The sequence below is a fragment of the Natator depressus genome, chromosome 9, assembly GCF_965152275.1.
Source record: "Natator depressus isolate rNatDep1 chromosome 9, rNatDep2.hap1, whole genome shotgun sequence".
Lineage (NCBI taxonomy): Eukaryota > Metazoa > Chordata > Testudines > Cheloniidae > Natator > Natator depressus.
This window is the reverse complement of record NC_134242.1, coordinates 58496600-58520755: the sequence shown is the minus strand read 5'-3', so window position 1 is coordinate 58520755 and position 24156 is coordinate 58496600.

Below are 24156 nucleotides of genomic sequence, written 5' to 3'. Positions count from 1 at the left end.
CACCAATGGCATCTCCCCAGCTGTCCCCTGCTCCCGGGTGCCAATGCAAAGCTGAAGGCTGCTGCTATGAGCCCACCAGGAGACCCTGCCAGAGTCACTGAACACGGCTGTTCCCAAAGGGCTCCGGTTTCCAGCCACGATTCACTGGGCACCCCCAGGATCCCGCATCTCCTCAGCCGTTCTCCTCACTGTCATGCTCCAGCCACAGCTCCAAGAGGTAAGGGAGCCATTGGGCATGAGCTCATCCCCCATCCATCTGCTGCAAGGCTGCTGGGCCTCCAGGTACAGTCCAACCACCGCTACCGGAGTGGTGCAGGAATGCTGCCACCCAGTGGCCAGTGCTGTACCTCTGGAGGGCTGCTCAGTGGATATAAACAAAGGCAAGTGCTTCCCAGGGCCTTGCCAGACTGTCAAGGCTCTGACTCCGGGGAAATAATGAGGCAGCAAATGGCCAGCTTGGTTGAAGACGCCTTCCCGATGTGCAACAGGGGTCAAACAACGAGTCTGCGGTTGGGCTGCATTCAGAAAGGAACAGGGGCAAACAGCCCAAAGGCTGTTCTATAACCCACTGGCACGTCCCTCATGGACAGCACAGTCAGCCACAGGGCCTTTCTGCCGAAAGCATGCAGCAGAAATGGAAAAGGGCATTGCAAATCAGCAATAGCATTGGGATGGTGGGGGAGAGACTCTGGCTAGCCCGGCACCGGAAAGGGAAGTGCTCGTGGGTACACACATTAGTGACTGGGGCTGGCTGCCAAAGAGCAGGCAAATGAAAAGGCAGCACCCAGTGCTCCCTTCACCACTGGAACTAAGCGCATTAGGATATTACTGTGGCAAACACATTTTAGGATTAGATTCCTCAATAGGAAGAACAGTCTCACTGATAGCTGCAGGGATCAATAATGGGTGTTCAGTGCTTCCCTAGGGAATGAGTTGCTCTTGCCCTGTGGGGTCAGAAAGGCTTTGCACTTGGATGAGTTACTAGGGCTTTCCCAGAGCATACAGCAGTGCTCACAGGCTACCCGACTGTTCTACCAGCACCTTATGTTCCTAGCAGCCCTGGGCACCGCAGGATCTCCCTGTCCCTGGCAGAGTCTGCAGGGCATCCGGGGGCATTCCCGACCACCTCGCCCCCGACAGCCCCAGTGATTCCCAGCCATGAAACGCTGCGGCGGCTGCTCTGGGGGCGAAGGAACGCTGCCATCTAGAGGCCAGTTGTGTGCGTCTGAGGAAGAGGAGCTGCACGGCAGATACAATAAACCTATTGTCTAGTGACCCATTGGGTTGAGCATCTGCTGTTCCCCAGAGCCTGTGTCGCGCCTGCGCTACATGGCCATCAGGCAGGCCTGTGCGTGCTGAAAGCTCCATACAGGGGGCAAAAAAACAGGGTTCCACTTGGGGCAGAGCCTGATGGGCCAGCTGGCCACCATGCCAGCTCTGCTCCCTGTACGGCGGGTATACTAGGGACAGCCTAACCTGGGTGGGATCCAGCCCTCGGCTACCCAAACTGCCCCATGCTGCAATGTCAGACCTGAGCCCATGCAGACCTCTGATGGACTCCCTCCCCGAGCGCAACCAGACCCATTGCAACGTCTCAAAGAGCACACACCAACCCTGGCCCTTCCCCAGCAACATCAGACCCAAGGACACTGCACAAACCGTGGTCTTATCAGAGCCCAGGGGGTTCTGTGTGCGCCCAGGGGCAGGGTTGAGTCCAGCAGCATGGTCACTGGCTTGGTGCCATGCAGGGGTTCCCAGGACTGTGGCTGTCCCCTGGGGAGGCCTCCCGGGGAGTGGTAGCCAGGAGACACCATTGCCTCCGGACAAATGCCATTCTTCCCAAAACAATGGGGAAAGTGCCGGTGCTGAGCCATGACGTGCTGCTGGCGCACGTTCCTTCCCGCCTGCTCCGTTAACACTCACACTGCTGGGCCCTGCTCAGGCGGGATGTTCCCTGGCCCTCCCGGGTGCTCCAAAGATGCACTGGAGATGGACTGCGGGGCTCCAGGGAGTGAAGCCTGAGCAGTGAGAAGCTGAGCTGAGGGAGCATAGTCTGGCTGTGAGAGCAGAGAGCTAGCCAGAGGGATGGCTCAGAGCAAGGCTGCTGATGCATTACCACCAGCTGGGAGCTGTCCAGGGCTAGCTAGGAGGCACAGGGCTGCTGGGTTCCAGCAGCTCTGCACCAACTAGATGATCAAGGGGCTACTGGAGCTCTTGTAGCGAAGCAGAGGCAGGGGGCACTCTGCTCTGCCTGGGTGCCTATCTGCACAGGCTCAGCACTGGTGTCTGAACACCTCCCCTTTGCTAACGGATTTCACCCTCACCCACCCAGGAGCTGCAGCGACACCGCCCCATTGGCAGGCAGGGCCCTGCAGTGCACAGCAACCAGAGTGATTAGTCCAGGGTCACACCGGGAGAGTGTGGCTGAGACCAATGCCCCGGGTGGGGGACGCCTATGTGTGGAGCTGGAGGGGTAACTCCTAGCTCCAGGAGCGCTACACACGGGAGCTCTGAGCGAGCTGGTAGGCTAACCAGAGGGTAGCTGGCAGTGTGGGCTGTGGGGGGGGAAGCCGCCCTGACTGCGATCCTGTCTCAGACTTTAGGCACGTGCTTGGGCTGGCTAACCCCTGCCACCATTTGCTGCCCTGCAGTGAAAGTCTGGCTTTAGCCCTTGGTCAGGGCTCCTGGAGGCCCATCTCTTCAGGCTGGGAGTTACACAGCCAAACAGAAGTGTAGCCATCCCCAGGTTCCAGTGTAGCGCAGTGCCCGAGCCACTGGGCCATCTCCTGACCTGTTCATTAAGCACTGGGCTCTGTGAGGGGCAGCACTGAGCTGTGGGGAGAAGGAGGTGCCAAGCTGTGAAGGTCAGGAGTTCTGGGGGGCAGGGGATGCTGAACTATGAAGGTCCAGGGCAGCACTGGGCTCTGGAGGGCAGTGGGTGGATTGGCGGTTCTGGGGGGGCAGTGGCCTCTGTTCTCTCCAGTGTGAGGAAGAGCAAGTGCCCTAAGCTCTGGGTCGCAGTTTCTCACTGTGGCTGCCTCCATCCCATTGCTCCTCAGCACTGTGGCTGGAGACACACTCAGTGGGTCTCGGCCTGGGCAGGAGGAGATGCCAGGACAGTCACTGACCCAGTTCCTAGTGACAGACAGAGCCCCCAGAGCAGAGCAGGACAGGAGCCCATGTGCCAGGTGCCAAGCTGGCTACCACCCAGGATACTCCACGCCAACATGTGCCACCCATTGAAGGGCCCCACACTGCCCCTCTCTGTGTCTTTCCTCTGGAGGATGAACCCAGGAAGGGCAGGGGGTTGTTACAATCAAAATCCTGGTCTTGTCTGCCTTGGAGGCACCTGGAGACCTAGCAAAATGGGGGCAAGGCCCATGAGGAGGGGACTGGCTTGTTGGTCAGACAGCCCAGCCCAATGGGGTCCTGGCCAGGTGGGGTGCTGGGTGCTACCACCAGACTAAATAATAGTAACATAGAATCATAGAACTGGAAGGGACCTCAAGAGGTCATCTAGTCCAGTCCCCTGCATTCAAGATTAAGTATTATCTAGACCAGTGGTCTCCAAACTTTTTGAATCGCGCACCCCCAGGGCCAGCTCTGGGGAAGCAAAAAAAAGAAAAGAAAAGAAGAAGAAGAGCTGCCACCGGCATGCCGCCGAAGACGGAGCGGGGAGAGCCGAGCTGCCGCCAGCGTGCCGCCAAAGACAGAGCAGGGAGAGCCGAGCTGCCGCCAGCGTGCCGCCGAAGACGGAGCAGGGAGAGCAGAGCTGCCGCCAGCGTGCCGCCGAAGACAGAGCGGGGAGAGCAGAGCTGCCGCCGGCGTGCCGCTGAAGATGGAGCGGGGAGAGCCGAGCTGCCACCAGCGTGCCGCCGAAGACGGAGCGGGGAGAGCCGAGCTGCCACCAGCGTGCCGCCGAAGACGGAGCGGGGAGAGCCAAGCTGCCACCAGCGTGCCGCCGAAGACGGAGCTGGGAGAGCCGAGTTGCCGCCGGCATGCCGCCGAAGACGGAGCGGAGAGAGCCAAGCTGCCACCAGCGTGCTGCCGAAGACGGAGCGGGGAGAGCCGAGCTGCCGCCAGCGTGCCGCCGAAGACGGAACGGGGAGAGCCGAGCTGCCACCAGCGTGCCGCCGAAGACGGAGCGGGGAGAGCCGAGCTGCCGCCGGCGTGCCGCCGAAGACGGAGCGGGGAGACCCGAGCTGCCGCCGGCGTGCCACCGAAGACGGAGCGGGGAGACCCGAGCTGCCGCCGGTGTGCCGCCGAAGACGGAGCGGGGAGAACCGAGCTGCTGCTGGCGTGCCCCTGAAGATGGAGCAGGGAGAGCCGAGCTGCCGCCGGCGTGCCGCCGAAGACGGAGCGGGGAGAGCCGAGCTGCCGCTGGCGTGCCCCTGAAGATGGAGCGGGGAGAGCCGAGCTGCCGCCGGCGTGCCCCCGAAGACGGAGCGGGGAGAGCCGAGCTGCCGCTGGCGTGCCGCCGAAGACGGAGCGGGGAGAGCCGAGCTGCCGCCGGCGTGCCCCCGAAGACGGAGCGGGGAGAGCCAAGCTGCCGCTGGCGTGCCCCTGAAGATGGAGCGGGGAGAGCCGAGCTGCCGCCGGCGTGCCCCTGAAGACGGAGTGGGGAGAGCCGAGCTGCCGCCGGCATGCCACCAAAGAATCAAAGGTCCAGGAGCGCTGCTGCTGCGTGCCGGCGGCACTCCTTCAGCGGTGCTCCTCCTGCCACGCACCCCCAGGGATAGTCTTGCGCACCCCACTTTGGAGACCACTGGTCTAGACCATCCCTGACAGGTGTTTGTCTAACCTGCTCTTAAAAATCCCCAGTGATGGAGATTCCACAACCTCCCTAGGCAATTTATTCCAGTGCTTAACCACTCTGACAGTTAGGAAGTTTTTCCTAATGTCCAACCTAAACCACCCTTGCTGCAATTTAAGCCCATGGCTTCTTGTCCGGTCCTCAGAGGTTAAGAAGAACAATTTTTCTCCCTCCTCCCTTGTAACAACATAGTCACCTGGTTAACATCACCAAGGAACTGACAGCTGGGTACCGGAGGCCTTCATATGGATTGCACCCCACTCCCAAGGCAGGTTTCCTCCCAGCCATCCCGGGGAGAGCAGACTTGCCATCGCTGATATCTCTGAGTGGGGAGAAGCAGAGACCAGATCCTCAACCCCAGCCCCTCTGCTCTACTATGGGCACCGGTCATCTTTCGAAATACTGTTCCCCTTTGCCCACACAGCAAGGTGAGCCCCTGGCAGGCTATCTGCAGGGCACTGGTGGCTGGCTGACATGGCAGGGCAGGGCCTCAAGTCATCCACTCCCCAGCCAGCCGTGAGCGCCCAGGGAATGCCTGCACCTCTGGCATTCTTACTTCGGTACAAGTGGCTGTCTGGGTTGGCACAGAACTAGCACAAAGCGAGCCCAAGTGAACCCCTCCACCCGTCCCCCATCCCCCCCAGAATACAGTGCTTCAATTCACACTCGAGGGAGGAGTTGGAGCTAATCAAGGGGAAAGGCTAGTGGCCATGGGTACAGAGATACTGGGTAAGCTTCCCCATCTCAGCCCTGTGATGCCACTCAGTAGCCCCCGCTGTGGTTTCAGACCTGGGCTCCCCCCACAGCTCTGCTAAGCTGCATCCCCACCCTGCCTAGTCCTCAGGAAAACGGGGAACACAATGCCCCAGAAACCCTTTCTCCAATGTCAGGAACTACACAGGAGTCTGGGCCCAAGCAGCTAGGCTCCTGGCCCTTCTCCGGATGGCACATGGCAGTGGTCCCCGCTCCAGAACCTAAGCACTGCTGATGGTCCGGTGTGGCAGGCTCATTCTGGCTGTGCCAGGGCGTACATGCAAACGGTGTTTTACAGCCCATCTAAAAAGCCAAAGGCCAGCTCTGGCCATCTCACCCCATTCAGATGTTCTTCTGCTACTGTTTCCTGCCACTGGAGCAGCCCTGTGGGGAATCGGGCCCTGGCAACCAGGTGGATCAGGTCTGGGTTCAGGCTGGACCCTGCTGGAAGCCCTGGTCCAGCTTGCCTTGGAATGCTTCCCAAACTGGTTGGCTTGTGTGATGAAGTGGGACTGTTCTTAAAGTTTCCTCTGAATATTGTGGGGGTGCCTCAGTTTCCCCTATGCATTTCTTAAGTCTCTAGGTGGTGGGATAAGGGGGTGTAATTGTTGCAGAGCGGGCCAGGGTACATAAATGGCCGCCACTCTATCTCCTGGCAACTGATGGCCTGGGCCCTTCCCCCCTGCAAGGTGATAGCTAAAGGGTAGGAGAACAGAGGAATCAGGAGACCTCCTGGCCCAGGAAAGGGACAAGGGAAAGGGACAAAGAGGAGGAAGGGATGGAGAGTGAGTCAGTTTGGGCTGGCTGGGGACGTGGAGTGAAGTGCAGACGTGGTTGTCTGGTTCACTGCCCACCCCCCCCGATGGACCCAGCTGAGGGGTCCTGTTCTCTGTACCTACAAGCTCTGTTTTAGACCGTGTTCCTGTCATCTAATAAACCTCTGTTTTACTGGGGGGCTAAGAGTCACACCTGACTGCGGAATTGGGGTGCAGGACCCTCTGGCTTCCCCAGGACCCCACCTGGGCGGACTTGCTGTGGGAAGCGCATGGAGGGGTAGAGGATGCTCTGAGGTCAGACCCAGGAAGGTGGAAGCTGTGTGAGCTTTTTGCCCTGAAGACAGTCTGCTCACAGAAAGGAGACTTCACCAGAGTCCTGACTGGCTTCGTAGGGAGCAGTTCCAGAGCATCGCCCGGGGACTCCATGACAGCCCGCTCCTGCCTGGGCTGGGAACATGCTCAGCCATGCAAAGAGGCTTTGGGATGCTTGAAAATGTTGGAGCCCTGCTAACATCTGCCCCATGGCTGCACCATTACTAAGGTAGCCAAACGCCCACAGGGGACTGGGCCCCAGGCTGTGCAAGCTGATCCTTTCTCCTTCTTTGCTGGTGGGGGAGGGAAGGGCACCTGGAGAGGAGACACCGGTACAGCACAGAGGGAGAGTTGTCCCTACATGCAGTAGGATTCCAGACAGCCCTTGGGCTGCTGTACTCTCTGGCCGGGACCTGCCTGCAATGGCCTATGCATGTGACAGACCCTAGCACTGGCTCTCACAGGTGCTGATGTCAACTCTGGGTGCAAACCCCAACACTTGTGCCGCAGCTTGCGCTCTCTGCCCAGAATTTTAAATGAACCAAATCAGAAAACCCAGGCTTGCTTCTGGTGGGCCTGGAGCGGACAGTACCACAAACCAGCCTATTCTCCATGGCCTTTCAGCATCCCAAGTGTGTGATGGCTGGGAAAGAAACTGGGTCTGAACAGTGCATAAGTCCCACAGTGCATTGCGTGTGGCGGGGAGCTCAAATCAGCACCCAGACGCACACTGGCATTGCAGCATGCTATGTCTGTGCAGACATAGAAACCCAGACAATACAGGCGCTCTCTGCAGTGCATTCTTGGGGCTGTTTGCTCTCAGTCCCATTTAATGAGGCTTTGTATATTAATGAAGGTCCAGAGGAGTGTTGTGCACAGTTCTGTAGCGCAGAGCAAACTTCCGAGGTCTCTCCCCTTCCTTACCCTTGCCCTAGAAGCCTCAGCAGCCCTATCTTGGACAGTCCCTATGCCAGCAGCAGCTCCACTCCCAAGGGCTCGGTTGGCTCACGAGCAGCCGGGGGTTGGCTCCCAGAGAAAGTCAGTTTGGTGTAGAAAGAAAACAGGGTTTCAGCCACAGAGGAGCCTCAGCTAGTGGCAGTGACAGCCAGAGAGTGCCTGTCACCCTGGCCTGCCCCCCAGGGGGGCCCTGGCAACGATGGCTTGGCCAAAGCTACAGCCCTGTGGCTTACCCAGGAGAACCAGTCCTGCCATCACTACCCAAAGCTGCCAACACTGAGCTGGGCACAGCCCAGCTCCCATGCCACAGGGTGATGGCCTGCTCACTGCTGCCAATCAGGCAGAGGTGCTTGGGCGGAGCCTGGCTGAGCTTTGCCCATGAGGATGCGTGAGAAGGACGGCATGTTGAGTCAGTTCCTAGCAGCCTTACACTGAGGGTGAGCCTGCCAGGAGCTAGCAATGCTCCCACTCCTGCTCCAACTCTGAAGTTATGGCCCTCCTCCCTGGTTGGGACACCCTGGTCCAGTACTGCCCATAGGTGCTGCCTTGCCGCAGTGAGATACCTGTCTGCCACAGGGCAGGGTGTGTATTCTGTGAGCACCTACAGGGTAGCACATAGCACTGAGCATGCAGGGCATCCCAAGGGTGGGGGTCTCAAACCAGCATTGTACCAGCATCTGTATTCATGCAGACAGAGTACCATGGATCCAGGTAGCTCGCCCAGCCAGCAGAGAGAACGACGGCCGGCAGCATCGCTCTGCGCCCCCACATAATCATGCGCCTGGCTCTTCCTGTCCCTAGCACCCCTCCAAAAGGACTGTGTTGTGGCCAAGGGACTGGGCGATGGAGCAAATCCAGGCAGAGGGAGGTTGGGCTAGAGCTAGGGGGGAAGAGCTGGTTCAGGTGAGCTGACAGGAGATAGGGATCAGCATGCTTGTTAAGGCATGCAGAGCTAATCCCACATTGTTCTGTGCTTGGAAATGCACCTGGTTCAGGCCCAGCCCTCAGCTGGCCCTGTGGGGGACAATGGGGAAGGAGAGCAATGGAACACAAGCCATGGCATGTGTGAGCCATGTGTGTTTGCCAGGCAAAGCCAGGGCGGAGGAGAAATGGACAAACCAGGTTGATCCAGGAAGGAGAGAGAGGGAGGCAGGTACCAAGGCTGATGTTGGGGATGGTAGCAACAGAACAAGGACTTATGCCCCCTAGCAGCAGATGGGATTCCTGCAGCCATTTCCATAAGGGTTTGTTGGTTTTATTTCTAGTTCTATCCCAATAGAATCAAGATGCCCCAGCCAAGAGTAGGGCCCCTTGTGCTCGGTGCTGTGCAGACACAGAATAAGAGACAGTCCTGCCCTGACAACCTTACAAACCCATTAGACAAGATGGACAAAGGAAAGATCATGTTGCAGATGGAGAAACTGAGGCACGGGGCGGCACTGGGGGTTGCCCAAGGTTGCCCAGGGAGCATGTGGCAGAACCAGGCTCTGAATGCAGTTCTTCTGCAGCCTCATCCACTAAAGCCTCCAGCCTTTTGACTGTGACTTGGCCCAGACACTGCCTGGCTTGTCCAACCTGCCTAGACCCATACAGCAGCAGGGAACTGTACATTATGGCACCCAGTGCTTCAGCTGCAACCCTGGGGCTCGCTGCCAAGGAGACAAAAGAGGCATCTTCTGATTGGGACAAAGACAAGTTGCCACCTGACCTACATCCCTGTGACCTGACCTGGGCAGGGCTAGGAGTCCCTGCCAGGGAGGCCCCGGGAAGCAAGACGTTAAGTGTAAAGTCAGTTCCTGTTTCTTGTGCATGCGCCGCATGAGTTCCGCCTGGCGTCCCGTGGCTGTCACGCTGATAAAGGGATGACTGGCTGTCATGTGCCTCTCAGGCCTGTGGGGAAGGAGCGAGAGGCAGGGCAGGGAGCCTGGAAGAGACAACAGTCAGTAAACCACACCAGAAACTTGTGGTCTGGTGTGAAGCTGCTGCACACGACAGGGTCCTAGGAGTCGGACACAGCTCAGGCTGCCGTGCTGGTGCCTGGCTGGTTCAGGTCCCCTTCACTCCAGTCTCCCATTCCCGCAGCAGCCTGATGGCATCCCGGCCACCCCTGCTCACAAGGGCTGGGTCCCCTTGCACCCCTTTGTGGTGGAAACAGGCTCAGCCGGCGCTGTCCAGTGGGATGGAGAAGCAGCTGCTGGTCACTGCAGCTCCCAGCCTGCCCTTGGCCATGCTGCACAGAACCCCTGTCACGGGCTGGGGCCAGGGAAAGGCCAGAGGAAGCCCAGTAATCAGCAAGAAGCTCGATGGAAGAGCCATGCTGGATCAGTCAAGCGGTGCGGCATGCAGGAGGCTGTGGGAAGGGGCTGGGATGCCCATGGGAAGGGGTGATAAGGAAGCAGCAAGAGCCATTCAGGGTCACATATTAATGACCTGCTTGCTGAGAGGAAGGAGGGAGCGGCTTGTGGCGAAGGCACTGGGCTGGGACCCAGGAGATTTGGCTAAGTTCCTGGCTGTGCCACAGCCTCCCTGGATGACCTCGGGAAAGTCAATCAATCTCGGCTCCTTAGTTCCCATCTATACAGCGGGTTTCAACCCTTCCTTTCTCCCATCTATTGCCTGTTTTGTCTGTTCAGACCGTGAGCCCTGTGGGCAGGTATTGTGTCATGTGACTGGGTGGGTGCCCCTAGGAGCCCATCACTGTCCCCACTCTGGGGGCACTTACCTTAAACACATTATTACTAAATAACAACAGAGTCACAATACTGCTGCCATGAGGCCACTCAACGCACACCCCAGCCCTGTGCTGTCGGCACAGCAGCCTCCATCTTCACAGCACCGTGCAAATACAAACAAAAACACCCCCACACTCCCAGTAGGTACCCAAGGCACAGATAAGCAAACTGAGGCACAGAGATTTGCCCCAGGGCCAATGTCAGCACTGAGCTCAGAGCACAAGGGTTCCTGGCTGCCAGCCCAGTGCTCAGGTCTCTAGATCACATGCCTTTCACACTAGGGCGCACCCCCTGACTCCCAAAAGGGGTATTCACAGCCAGGCCCCTGAGGAAATGTGGTTTAGGGCCCGATCCTGCAAAGAGCAGTGTGTCTGGATTCTTAGTCAGATCCCAGGGGCTTAGCGGGATTGAAAAAAGAATTAGCCCCGTCTCTGGATAATGAGAACATCCACAGTGACAGGAGATGGGACATCATTTCTGCTGCTTCAAGCCTAAGTCAACCACCAACTGATGGGCTGGGAAGCCTTCCCCGCGCCAGCTCATTCCATCACTGCCTCTTCCCTGGTGTATCTGGACCCAGGCATTGATGGAGGGAGGCTCTGCCATTAATGCACTTCCCGCTCTTGGCTGACAGGTGCTGCAGGGCCAGACTCCCGGCTTTGAGCCCCTGCCTCTAGAGAGACTCTAGGAGTGTTAACAGGAGCAGCATGCGAGGAAGGGGAACCTGGGCTGATAAAAAGCAGAGCGAGTGTAATTGCACTTGGAACTGAAAACACCAAAGCAATGGAGCTAGCAGAGCATGGGCTGAGTGTGATATGCTTGGCACTAAGCAGACTGCTGTGTCTGACACTGGCTGAGGCTTCCCGACGGCTCTCCAAGGCCACCCAAGCAGAGTGCGCTACAGTCGTGCAGCCCAGAGGCAACCAAGGGGAAGCTAAAAGTGACAGGGTCTGTGCCGGAGGGGAAGGGTCCCAGCCTCCTGGCCCAAAGCTGGTGACCAATCCTTGCACGGGCCCAGGGAAGCCAGCACCCTGCAGTCACAGACTCCACAGCAGGGGCCGTCATGGCTTGTTCGATGCCTTCAGAGGCAAACAGAGAAGGAGAGGGGGTGACCAGTAAAGAGGCCCGGGGGGCTGAGGCCTGTTTGTGAGGTGCAGGGAGATGGAGCCTGTTTGCCATGGAGCAGAAGGGGACAGGGAAGAGGTTAAGGGGAGGGGCAGAGAGGCTCCCGGTGAGAACGGCAGGGACCTAGCGAAGTAGTCGGAGGCAGAGAGGGGGAAGGCAAGAGGAGACCAGGGATGGATCTTGTCAATCTTCTCCTCCAAGTCAGCCCAGCCCAGCATCTCACTGCTGTGAAGGCACCTCGCTCCCATTAACATCAGAAGGAATCAGGCACCAGGACGATCCGGCCCAGCTCCTGCTCAGTGGAGACGTGGGGAAGGGGAGTTGTGGGGGCGGGGGGGGGGCAGGCTTGAGCCAAGGTCAGGCAGATGAGGGAAAGCCCCTTCCCAGCCCAAGACAGCCCCCAGCAGCGCAACATGACAGCGTGCATGCCAGTGAGAATGGCAGGCTGCCTCCTCTCGGAGCAGCTTGGCTTGGTCAGGGGGAAGATGAGGCCTGGGACATGGGATGTAGAGGAGAACACTCTAGCCCCTCAGGCACTGCCTCAGTCCCCTCGGCTTTCAGTCTCCCACCTCCTGTGCCGTCACCTGCAGAGGCTAAAAACAGCCCAGAGTTTGCTACTGGAGGAGCAGCCACTGGCAACTGTGACCCCCACACACAGCCCCGGAGCTACTGGTTTGTGCCGTTCCCTCCAGCTGGAGGCCCACATGGCCCCGGTGGGTGCTGGGGCGAGGGGTTGCACAGTCCAGGCACCAGAGAGCTCAGGGCAAGACCATTGCTTCTGCCTCTGACCCCAGGTCTATGGGCTTCCTCTCCCTACAAGCCCTTTTGCACCTCCCCATTCTCCTGAGAGGATGGTGAAGGCCTGGCCTGCCCAAACAGCAGAGATCTGCAGTGGCCCAGTCCCAGCTTATTGCTGGCCTAATCTCCCCTTATCCCACTGTAATCCAGCATTTTCATAGGAGTTTCTTCACCACTGACCTTAATCTCCTGGGAAGCCACGGTGGGGGTGGAGGGCAGTCTGCCCACCCTCGTAGGTCCTGCCTGCACAGCTGCTGATAGTCACAGATATGCAGATCAGCGTTGGCTCCAAGACCCCCTGCATTGGGGAGGGGGATCAGTGCCGCACTGCCTGGGGCAGGGCCTTCAGGGATTGTAGGGAGATGCAATCCCTTCCAGATCAGTTTCCCTGTCCTTCCAGAGGGCATAGCTATGACAGGTTCGGTTACAGAGACCCCCTTGGGACTGTCACCTGATGTGCTGAAATTACCTCTGAGCCCGTTTTCCCTGATGGCTTGGGACTCCAGAACCCTGCCTTGTTGAGCCAGACACACGACTCCGCTGCAACACAGACCCAGGTCTGAATCTGGCCCCCAAAGCTGCAGGCTTTAACTGAAAACCACTCAGCAGGTTACCTATCTCCAGCACCCAGACACCCAGTTCCCAATGGGATCCAAACCCCAAATAAAGCTGGTTTATTCTGTATAAAGCTTATACTGGGTAAACTCATGAATTGTTCACCCTCTATAACACTGATAGAGTGATATGCACAGCTGTTTGCTCCCACAGGTATTAATCACTTACTCTGGGTTTGTTAAGTATAAAAGTGATTTTGTTAAGTATAAAAAGTAGGATTTAAGTAGTTTTTAGTAATAACAGAACAAAGTAAGTTACCAAGCGAAATGAAACAAAACACACAAGTCTAAGCCTAATATATTAAAGAAACTGAATACAGGTAAATCTCACCCTCAGAGATGACTGTGAAAGAAGCTTATTGGAACTATACTCCTTCTTAGTCTGGGCCCAATCCTTTCCCCTGGTACAGTCCTGTTAGTTCCAGCTCAGGTGGTAACTAGGGGATTTCTCATGACTGGCAGCCCCCTTTGTTCTGTTCCACCCCCTTTTATGGCTTTGGCACAAGATGGGAATCTTTTGTCTAAATGGAAAAGGTTTAAAATCCAGGTTTAAGATGGGTTTCAGAGTAACAGCCGTGTTAGTCTGTATTCGCAAAAAGAAAAGGAGTACTTGTGGCACCTTAGAGACTAACCAATTTATTTGAGCATAAGCTTTCGTGAGCTACAGCTCACTTCATCGGATGCATACTGTGGAAAGTGTAGAAGATCTTTTTATATACACACAAAGCATGAAAAAATACCTCCTCCCACCCCGCTCTCCTGCTGGTAATAGCTTATCTAAAGTGATCACTCTCCTTACAATGTGTATGATAATCAAGTTGGGCCATTTCCAGCACAAATCCAGGTTTGCTCACCCCCCGCCCCCAACACACACACACAAACCCACTCTCCTGCTGGTAATAGCTTATCTAAAGTGACCACTCTCCTTACAATGTGTATGATAATCAAGGTGGGCCATTTCCAGGACAAATCCAGGGTTTAACAAGAACGTCTGGGGGGGGGGAGGAAAAAACAAGGGGAAATAGGCTACCTTGCATAATGACTTAGCCACTCCCAGTCTCTATTCAAGCCTAAGTTAATTGTATCAAATTTGCAAATGAATTCCAATTCAACAGTTTCTCACTGGAGTCTGGATTTGAAGTTTTTTTGTTGTAATATCACAACTTTCATGTCTGTAATCGCGTGACCAGAGAGATTGAAGTGTTCTCCGACTGGTTTATGAATGTTATAATTCTTGACATCTGATTTGTGTCCATTTATTCTTTTATGTAGAGACTGTCCAGTTTGACCAATGTACGTGGCAGAGGGGCATTGCTGGCACATGATGGCATATATCACATCGGTGGATGTGCAGGTGAACGAGCCTCTGATAGTGTGGCTGATGTTATTAGGCCCTGTGATGGTGTCCCCTGAATAGATATGTGGGCACAGTTGGCAACGGGCTTTGTTGCAAGGATAGGTTCCTGGGTTAGTGGTTCTGTTGTGTGGTATGTGGTTGCTGGTGAGTATTCGCTTCAGGTTGGGGGGCTGTCTGTAGGCAAGGACTGGCCTGTCTCCCAAGATTTGTGAGAGTGTTGGGTCATCCTTCAGGATAGGTTGTAGATCCTTAATAATGCGTTGGAGGGGTTTTAGTTGGGGGCTGAAGGTGACGGCTAGTGGCGTTCTGTTATTTTCTTTGTTAGGCCTGTCCTGTAGTAGGAAAGAATGGATTCCAGTACCAGGTGACATGGTCACATGTCCTGTGAGACCCCAGCCTCCATTCTTTCCAGCCTGACTCACATGAACACAGGAAGGCTTACAAGTAAACAGAGCCATTTACAACCAATTGTCCTGGTCAATGGGAGCCATCAAGATTCTAAACCACCATTAATGGCCCACACTTTCCATAGTTACAATAGGACTTCAGAGTAATACTTCATATTTCTAGCTTCAGATACCAGAATGATATATTCATACAAATAGGATGACCACACTCAGCAGATTATAAGCTTTGTAATGATACCTCACAAGAGACCTTTTGCATGAAGCATATTCCAGTTACATCACATTCACATATTCACTTATAAACATATTTCCACAAAACATATGGAGTGCCACATCACAGTAGCCTTGTCCAGCTGTGCACTCTGCCCCCCTGTCCATCTTCCTCCCTGTGCCCTTTGGAGTGAGGAGTGCCCACGGGGGGGCTATGATGGAGCAATCCCTCCCCAAGGACAGCATTTGTGACTGGTCCCTGCAAGGCAAGGGGCATTTAATGAGGAGAAATTTCCTTCAACCCCTGCACCATGCCCAAGTGTGCAGAAGCAAATCCCAGTCTGGCTCATAGATTTTAGAGATGGGGTGAGCGGCTGGTTCAGGTACATTTGCAATATCCAGCATATATGAGCACTCAGCTATCAATGATGGGCACTGAACAAGAATGTAGCTAGATAGATTTTAAAGCAGAGGTGGGCAAACTACCGCCTGTGGGCCACATCCGGCCCACAGGACCATCCTGCCTGGCTCTTGAGCTCCCGGCTGGGGAGGCTAGACCCCGGCCCCTCCCCGGTTGTCCCCCCTCCCCTGCAGTCATGTCGCCGCGCAGGCAGCACTCTGGGCAGCGTGGCTGGCACTGGCCGGGTGGAGCGGCTGCCAGACATACTGCTCTGAGTGGCATGGTAAGGGGGCCGGGGGGCTGGATAAGGGGCAGGGGGTCCCAGGGGGCAGTCGGGGACAGGGGGCTGTTGGGTGGGGCAGAGGTTCTGGGGGGGGTCAGAGGACAGGGAATGGGGGGGCGGTTGGCTTGGCGTGGGAGTCCAGGGGGCAGTGGTGTGGATAGGGGGCAGGGCAGTCAGGGGACAGGGAGTGGGGGGGTTGGATAGGGGATGGGGTCCCAGGGGGCAGTTAGGGGACAAGGAGGGGTTGGATAGGGGGTGGGGCCCCAGGGGGGGCAGCTAGGGGCAGGGGCTCTGAGGGCAGTCAGGGGACAAGGAGCAAGGGGGGTTGGATGGGTTGGGGGGTTCTGAGAGGGGCAGTCAGTGGGTGGGAAGTGGGAAGGGCGGATAGGGGGCAGGGGCCAGGCTGTTTGGGGAGGCACAGTCTTCCCTACCCAGTCCTCCATACAGTTTTCAACCCTGTTGTGGCCCTCAGGCCAAAAAGTTTGCCCACCCCTGTTTTAAAGGGATCTTGGGCAGGACTAAGGTTAGACTAGGTTCAGAGTTCAGATCCAAAGCCAAACCTAGCTATAGCTCTAAACTGGATGTTCTTGCACAATTTTAGTCCACAATGGCAGAAATCTTGTGAGAAAATCTGATCTGATGATTTTCATCCTCCTCAACATATTTCCACTGGCAGCTCATGCTCATCTGGTATGAAGATAAGAGCAATAGGCCAGTTCACACACCACACAGTTCTGTGGAACTCATTGCCAGGGGATGGTGTGAAGGCCAGAAGTATAACTGGGTTCAAAAAAGAACTACGTAAGTTCCTGGAGGATAGGTCCCTCAATGGCTATTAGCCAAGATGGGCAGGGACAACCCCATACTCCCTAAACCTCTGACTGCCAGAAGCTGGAAGTGGACAACAGGGGATAGCACTCTCAATAATTTCCCTGTTCTGTTTATTCCTTCTGAATCATCTGGCACCAGCACTTGTCAGAGACAGGATACTGGTCTCGAGAGACCATTGGTCTGATCCAGCGTGGCCGTTCTTGTGTTCCTCAACTGGACTAAATTGTCAGGAAGGATTGGGCCCAAAGCATTGAAAAACAATGGATTTCATTTCCTGAGGAATTAATTTCTTCAGCTTGGAATTCACATTATTGCTTTTACGAGTTGCATATTGTCTTTTATAACAATATCCAACCATCTGTGTCTAGGGAATCTCTGGTTTTATTCAACATGAAGCAGATGAGATGCCCCTGTCCATTGGATTTGCTGACTTAGCACTGTTCTGTGTTCTGCTGAACTGCTATATTGAGATCCTGAAAAAGCAAACACTCCCGCTAACTCTTCCCAGCCCTTGTGAAAGCCCCTTTGGACAAACCCATAGTATTTACTACCGTTTTTCTTCCCAGCGACCATTATAAAACATTCACCAGAAATGCCATTTTATTGTAGGCAGCCATCTGGTTATCAGTGACTGAGTCTGAGCACTGGTCCCCCAACGGATCAGTTCCCATCTCATGGTGATGCGCAGAACACAGTAAGAACAGTAGCCATGCTAAGACAGTGAGCAGCATTAATCTTAGTATTGATTTTAATCAGGAAAGACAGTCTGTAATCACCATTCTCCAACCACACCAAAACTTTGCCCATACCAACACCAGTGTGTTATCCGTGCTCCAGCATAGTGCTAAAAAGTCACTCTCCTCACATCGTTAGTGCTTCCGGTCTGATAGCTGTACTGTATAGACCTGAACAAAGTCAGCCAGGTGACATGGGCCTTCAGCAATAGACTCTGATTTGTCCCTAATGGTAGGGGAAATCCTCTTCTTGACCTCCTGTTCTAAATCTCCCTGGAGTCTGGATTGCTGTGGCTTGTTTCACACTCCTTTCATGTCTAGAGTACACATGCAGAATATACAATGCACCCCCCGGCAATGCATCGGAGAACATTTGTCCTCAGGCTATGGGACAGATTCTTCACACCCTGCCACCAGGTTTACATGGTGGATCTCCACCAGCTGCAAATTGGCGTACCAGGGTGGAGGGTGGAGAATTGGGCCTTCTCTAGCTATCTGTTCTGGGAGCTGCCCTTCACTGCAGTCCAGGGCTGGAGAAGAAGCCATTTACTCACAGAATGTACAGGCAGCCCCAGTCTGAAGGAAGACCCCAGCCAATAGATTAATGACACAAGCACCCAGCTTGGTGGGTGAATATGAACCGTGTGCTTGTGCGATGCTTTGGCAAACCTGAGCTGACCCGAATTCACAATGGGAGACGGCCTATGATCTGAGCACTGCTGTGACTCATGATTGGGTGTACATCTCATCTGATGAAGTGGGTTCTAGCCCATGAAAGCTTATGCCCAAATAAATTTGTTAGTCTCTAAGGTGCCACGAGGACTCCTTGGTTTTTTTTGCTGATACAGACTAACACGGCTACCACTGAAACCCATCTCAGATAGGACATTCTCCACTCCTGCCAACCCAGGCTTTGTCTTTCACTGTTTCTCGGCACACAAGCCAGCAACAGCCCTTTTAGCTTTGTTTCCAGTCAGGCGAGCGAAGCAGCCCTGGCCCAGTGAGCAGCGGCACCAGGGGAGCCTGCAGTGACTGTATTCAGTAAGATGAAGCTTTATTTCTTAGGCTACCTTTACCTCCATGACGCAATGGCAAAGTGACTGGCGATTGTGGGTCCAATGCTGAAGGTGTAGCGAAGCGAGGACTTCCTAGCGTGGCACCTCCCGCTGGTTGTCTTAGGAATTAGCTCTTTCCAGTCTTCAGAGTACCTCCTCCTGGCTAGTGTCACACCTGCCACTGGCCCCGTGTCCCTCCTGGCCCTTATCCTGGGTTCTGCCCTCACAGTACCCCCACACTCTGGGTCTCCCCTCCCAGGAGAACCCCCAACCCTCTAAACCCACCTTGCCTCAGTGGCTACTGCCAGTCATCATCTAGTCCCCGCTCACTGGGGCAAACTACAGTCTGTAATGGCCACTCATCATTGGCAAGGGGTTAGGACCTGCTGCCTTTGCCTATCCCCAGGCTGCCCCTCTGCAGCCCCAGTACCTTTTTGGGCCTTTAACAAGGCCTGAAGCCTGGGGTTTTACCAGGCTAGAGCTCCCCAGCTCCCTTGCCCTATTCCCCAGCACTGCTCTGCCTCGGGTACCCTTCTCTCCCAGGCAGAATGTGTGGAGGGACACAATAGCAGAGTACAGGAAAGTGGCCTATAAACGTGAGGAGAGGTGGCAGCAGGAAGATCAGAGGAGGCATGATGCAAAGCTGGGGCTATTGCGGGATCAAACGGACATGCTCCGGCGTCTGGTGGAGGTTCATGAACAGCAGCAGGATCACAGACTGCCGCTGCAGCCCCTGTTTAACCGCCCTCCCTCCTCCCCGAGTTCTATAGCCTCCTCATCCAGACGCCCAAGAACACGCTGCGGGGGAGGCTCCGGGCACCCAACCACTCCACCCCAGTGGACAGCCCAAGCATCAGAAGGCTGTCATTCAACAAGTTTTGAAGTGGTCTTTTCCTTCCCTCCTACCCTCCTCCCACACCCCACCCAGGCTACCTTGTGAGTTATCTCCCTATTTTTATAATCAATTAATAAAGAATACATTTTTTTAAACGTAAATTTTAGAGGCAACCAAGGGGGTGGGTTTTCATCAAGGAGAAACAAACAGAAGTGTCACACCGTAGCCTGGCCAGTCATGAAACTGGTTTTCAAAGCTTCTCTGATGTGCAGCGCTTCCTGCTGTGCTCTTCTAACCACCCTGGTGTCTGGCTGCGCGTATTCAGTGGCCAGGCGATTTGCCTCAACCTCCCACCCCACCATAAACGTCTTCCCCTTACTCTCACAGAGATTGTGGAGCACACAGCAAGCAGCAATAACAATGGGAATATTGGTTTCGCTGAGGTCTGAGCTAGTCAGTAAACTGCACCAGTGACCCTTTAAACATCCAAATGCACATTCTACCACCATTCTGCACTTTCTCAGCCTATAGTTGAACAGCTCCTTACTACTGTCCAGGGTGCCTGTGTACGGCTTCATGAGCTAGGGCATTAAGGGATAGGCTGGGTCCCCAAGGATAACTGTAGGCATTTCAACATCCCCAACAGTTATTTTCTGGTCTGTAGTAAATCCCTTCCTGCAGCCATTTAAACAGACCAGAGTTCCTGAAGACGCGAGGGTCATGAACCTTTCCCAGCCATCCCACGTTGATGTTGGTGAAACGTCCCTTGTGATCCACCAGTGGTTGCAGCACCATTGAAAAGTACCCCTTGCAGTTTATGTACTGACTGCCTTGGTGCTCCAGTCCCAAGATAGGGATATGTGTTCCATCTATAGCCCCACCACAGTTAGGGAATCCCATTGCAGCAAAGCCATCTAGTATGACCTGCACATTTCCCAGAGTCACTATCTTTGATAGCAGCAGCTCTATGATTATGTTGGCTACTTGCATCACAGCAGCCCCCACAGTAGATTTGCCCACTCCAAATTGATTCCCGACTGACCGGTAGCTGTCTGGTGTTGCAAGCTTCCAGAGGGCTATTGCCACTCGCTTGTGAACTGGAGGGCTGCTCTTATCTTGGTATTCTTGCGCTTCAGGGGCAGAGGAAAGCAAGTCACAAAGTTCCATGAAAGAGCCCTTACACATGCGAAAGTTTCAGAGCCACTGAGAATCATCCCAAACCTGCAACACTATGCGGTCCCACCACTCTGTGCTTGTTTCCCGGGCCCAGAATCGGCATTCCATGGCATGAGCCTCCCCAGTAACACCATGATCTCCAAATTGCCAGGGACCGCAGTTTTAGAGAAATCTGTGTTCATGTCGTCATCACCACACTGCTGTCGCCTCCTGGCCTGGTTTTTCAGGTGTTGGTTCTGCATAAACTGCACGATAATGCGCGAGTTGTTTACAATGGTCATAACTGCTGTGGTGAGCTTGCCGTGCTATGGCGTCTGCTTGGGCAATCCAGGGAAAAGGGCGCAAAATGATTTTCTGCTGTTGCTTTCACGGAGGGTTGACTGACGACATTTACCCATAACCACCCACGACAAATTTTTGGCTCCATCAGGCATTGGGAGCTCAGCCCAGAATTCCAATGGGCAGTGGGGACTGCGGGAACTGTGGGATAGCTACCCACAGTGCACCGCTCGGAATGTCGACGCTTGCCACGGTACTGTGAACACACACCGCCGAATTAATGGGCTTAGTGTGGACGCATGCACTCGACTTAACACAGTCTGTTCCCAAAAATCAACTTCTGTAAAATCGGAGTAATTTCATAGTGTAGACATGGCTTCACTCAGCTCCTGGCTCACAGCCCTTTTATAGGGCTAGCTGTGGCCTGATTGGGGCGTGGCCCCAGCTGTGGCTGCTTCCTCAATCAGCCTAGCTTTTCACAGCCGCAGCCCTCTCCAGGGCTGCTTTTAAACCCTGTTCTTCAGGAATGGGGCAGTTGCCCCACTACAGTGCCAAATGCTCTCAACTCCCAGTGAGAGATGAAGGTATGCACACAGCCTGGAGGTATTTATCTGTCTGAATAGATATTACGATGAGAGAGACATTCTACATATCTGCACAGGCAGCTGGAAATAGGATATGTATTGGGAAGGAGACCTGGATGGGAAATGGTTTTTCTGTCCCAGGAACATCTTCAAGATTTCAAAATATAAATCATCCTGATTCAGGATGAAAGGTCAAAATCCCAAAAAATGTTGTGAACTGAATTCCTCCCCCCTTCCCTCCCCCCCAATGTTTGGGTCAATTGAAATGATCTATTTTGATAACTTCAAAATATTTTGGTTTGATTTCAGTATTTTCCTATAACTTCACTTACATTTAAAAACAAAAAGTCATTTCAAGCACAAAAACCAGAGCTTTTCATTTAGTAAATATCAAAATGGGACAATCTGGCAATTTCAAAACTTTTTTTTTCCAAAAAAATTATTTGAAATGGAAAATTCCTCAAAGCTGAGCCTCTTGCCTAAAAAGTTTTGGTTTTAACAAATCGGCATTTTCTGACAGAATGTCATGACCAGGACATGAACAGTCTGGCCTAGCGGGTAGGAGCAGGAGTCATGTCTAGTGGTCAGAGCAGGAGTTAGGGGGTCAAGCCAGGGGTCAGATCCAGACACCACAAGTCAAGTGAAAGCTCAGAACCAGAGTCAGGAATCTTGCCAAAGATCGTAGTCAGAGTGAGGGATCAGGAGTCACGCCAAGGGTCAGAGCTAAAGAACAGAGCCAGAGCCTGTTGTAACACCAGGCCACATACTGCCAAGGTGCACAGACAGCTTCCTGAACTCCTTCTATGCTTAAATAGTGTGCCTGGGCCAATCAGAAATCCAGAGGGGATGCTGCCAATTGGGTCAGCTGTGGGCAGGATTTCCTGTGGTGCTTAGGCTCCTGGTGTTTGTAGTGCATAGCTCACAGCTCTAGCTAGCAGCGTGGCCGCATTGGTCACCTGCAGCTCTGGGTTCTAGTCCTGGGGAAAGGTTTTGTCAAAAAATTCCCAACCAGCTGTATTAGGAAGGCTCCTGCTAGAACTGGGAGAGCAGGCCAGGAGGGCATTGGGGGGCTCAGGACAGCTGTTGGGCCATTGAGGGAGTTCTGTCTGCATTGCACAGCCCAGGAAGGGGTCCTCTAAGGTGAACACGTTCTGTTTATTCACCAAACACAAGACTACAAAAGCACCTGGTGTGGCACATTCTTTCGTCAGGTGAAAGAAAAGCAATGGCACGCAGACTGCGATAACATGTACCTTCCCCTGCTGACAGCAGCCATCTCCTGGCTGTTTTCCTCCAGCTCAGCTCCCAGAAGGTGCATGTGAGGTCAGACAAAGAAGTGGTCGTTCCTTTCTTTGCACTAGGGATTCTTGGGGGCAGGTCTCTGCCCTGTGGCACACAGGAGGTCAGACTAGATGATCCCAATGCTCATTTCTGGCTTTAAAACGTAGAAATCCCTGAGCCAAACCCCAGAGAGGGAATTTGGATTCACTGATTCAGCGGCAGAGACCACCGCTGCCCTTGTGTCAGAGTGCTTCCCGCACGTCGGCGCTGGCCTCTCACGACAATAGGGAGCTGATCTGTGTGTATGGAGCACATGGGGTTTATTACCCCTGTGACTGGAAACTTACCTAAATGTTCCTATTAGCCCTTCCCGAGTCTCCTGAGGGAAAACCACAGGAATTCCATGCAGGGTTCTGCAGCCCGAGAGAACTGAAATGCTTTCATTCTCCTGTAGCTATCTGATCCAACCATGCAGAAGATCCCTGACCATCACAGAACCGACAGGGCCTGGCATCTCATGGAGCCACCCGCACCTCTGGCAAGTGACTGCCAAGAAGGTGTAGGGCCCTGCCCAGCCAGAACAGGAGCGTTTGGCCCAGTGATGACCCTCAGAGCTAGGCACGCAAGGATTGGGCCCACCGACTGAGCACAGGGCAAATGATGGGAACCCAGGACTATCTGACAAGGGACAGTGCACTACTTTGTTTATACCTGCCAAGGAAGTCTGAGTTAAACCATTCCCCCTGCAGACAAGACATGAGCAGCACAGTAAAAAGGGTGTGCCCAGTGTCACTATGGCAGGGAAAGAGCCAGAAGGGCCATCACAGCATCTCCCACTCAGGAGGAAAAGTAGCGGGATTTGGCCTAAAGACGTTCACAGCCACCATAGATACTTGCCATGCATCTGCCGGGGTGAGAAAAGGCGGAGTCACCTCCGCTGGATCCCAGATGTGAACATTCCTGGTGCAGGGACAGAGGGGATGGGCAGCCTGCCAGCTATTAACTACCTAGAAGAGAAGAGACTCTTTGCCTGGACTGAGTGAGGCTCTGTTCTTTGCCTGCTGGGGTTGGGACATTCAGGGTTCATGTTTTCAAGGGTTTCTCCACAGCTATTGGAGCTGGACATGCACTTGTTTCTTAACGGAGGTGGAGCCATTCCAGTGATCACCTGACTCCAGCAGCTGAGGTGCAAAGGAAGAGACCAAATGTTGCAGGAGCTGGCACCACTGCGCGCTCAGCGGCGGGAAGTTCTCACAGGCCCCACCCAGCTCTCTTTGAAGCTAATGGAGAGGCTGCAGCTGCCACAGATGGGATCAGTTGACTCCTGCTGACTGGAGTTTATGATGCAGTGTGGTTTTAAAAGCACATTTCTCATGACTGCTCTCCTTCCCCCTCCAGTGCCGCTTGCACACAGAAGGACTGAGAACTCAGTGGACTAGGCACGGATTACTGATCAATGGTGCTATTTATAACTAGCTGCTCTTTAATATTTTTCTAGCCAGTGATCGGTTCTGCTGTTTGCTGAGAGATAAAGAGACCATTTTTGCTACACCAGGGTTATTTTTAAACTCTTCCCCACAGGCCTTTGATGCAGATGGAAGTCGTGAGAGGGCAGGAGGCACTGAGAGAGCCCATGGTCTCTTGCTTTTGGCTTTCTTTGCTCAGGACAGTCAGACACTGGAAGGGGAAATACGAGAGGATACTGGCAAAGGCAGGGGGTTTCCAGGGAGGAGATGCTGCCAGGAAGGAGAGAGGAAGTTGGAGGTTTCAGGAAGAGCACTGTCTTTTCTAAAGCAATAACAACACTCAGCACCCAGGCCAGCCAGGACACAAGTTCCAGCACT